Below are 1073 nucleotides of genomic sequence, written 5' to 3' on the forward strand. Positions count from 1 at the left end.
TTTTGTTGCCGTTGAATTGATTCTGACTTACAGCAACCTGGCAAACAGTGGGACTTTAATAGTTAATGTCTTCTTTTTCTCTCCTCTCTCCCCCTTCCCAACCCATCTTCCAACGTGCTGCTTGAAAATGCTGCTTGCATTATAACACCAGTGTTCATTAAATCATTTTTTAATCATTCAGTAAATCTTGTAACAATTGTTGAGCACATTCTAGTACCAGGCAGTATTCTAGACATTAGATATAGAGTCATGTGTAAATTGAAAAAAAATGTTTTTTTCTTCTAATGGAGCTTACATTTTAGTATGGGAAGATAGATAATCAAGAATTATGGCAGACGATGATACATGCTATAAAGAAAAATAAAATGGGAGAAGGGAATAGACTGATGGGGTGGGTACTATTTTATACATGGTGATAAGGTCATTTAAGCATAAACCTGAAGGAACTGATGACTTAAACCTTGTGAATAAATATCTGGTGGAAGAGCTTTCCAGGAGGAGAGAAGAACAAATGCAAAGGATTGCAATGGGACCGTGATTACGTAGTGTTGAAGGAACAGCAAGAAAGCCAGCAAAGCTGGAATGGAATAAACCAGGGGAAAATGGTAGGAGATGATGTTAGAGAGATAACTTTGGAGTAAGGAGTTAGGTGGTGAAGCAGATCATGTATGACCCTATAGCTCATTGTCAAGACTTTGGCTTTTAATTTCAAGAAGATAGGAAGCCACTGGAAGGTTTTCAGCAGAATAATATGGTCTTGGAAGTATTTCTAAGGGGTCACTCTAGCTGTTATATAATGAGTAGACTTCAGGAGGCAGGGGTGGAAGGAGAGAGATCAGTAAGTTAGGCCACTGCAATACTCCAGGTGAGAGGTGATGGAAGTTAGATCTGGGTCATGGCAGTGGAGGAGATGATAAGATTTGGTATATTTTTTAAATAGAGCCAACAGAAGGGCTGTCTGAGAAAGAGAGAAATGAAATATGACCTAGATAACTAGAAAAATAGTGATGCTATTATCTGTGATGAGGAAGACTTTGGGAGGAGCTGGTTCAACAGGGGAAGAATCAATAGTT

Source organism: Trichechus manatus, unplaced genomic scaffold (genome assembly GCF_000243295.1).
Source record: "Trichechus manatus latirostris isolate Lorelei unplaced genomic scaffold, TriManLat1.0 scaffold00125, whole genome shotgun sequence".
Lineage (NCBI taxonomy): Eukaryota > Metazoa > Chordata > Mammalia > Sirenia > Trichechidae > Trichechus > Trichechus manatus.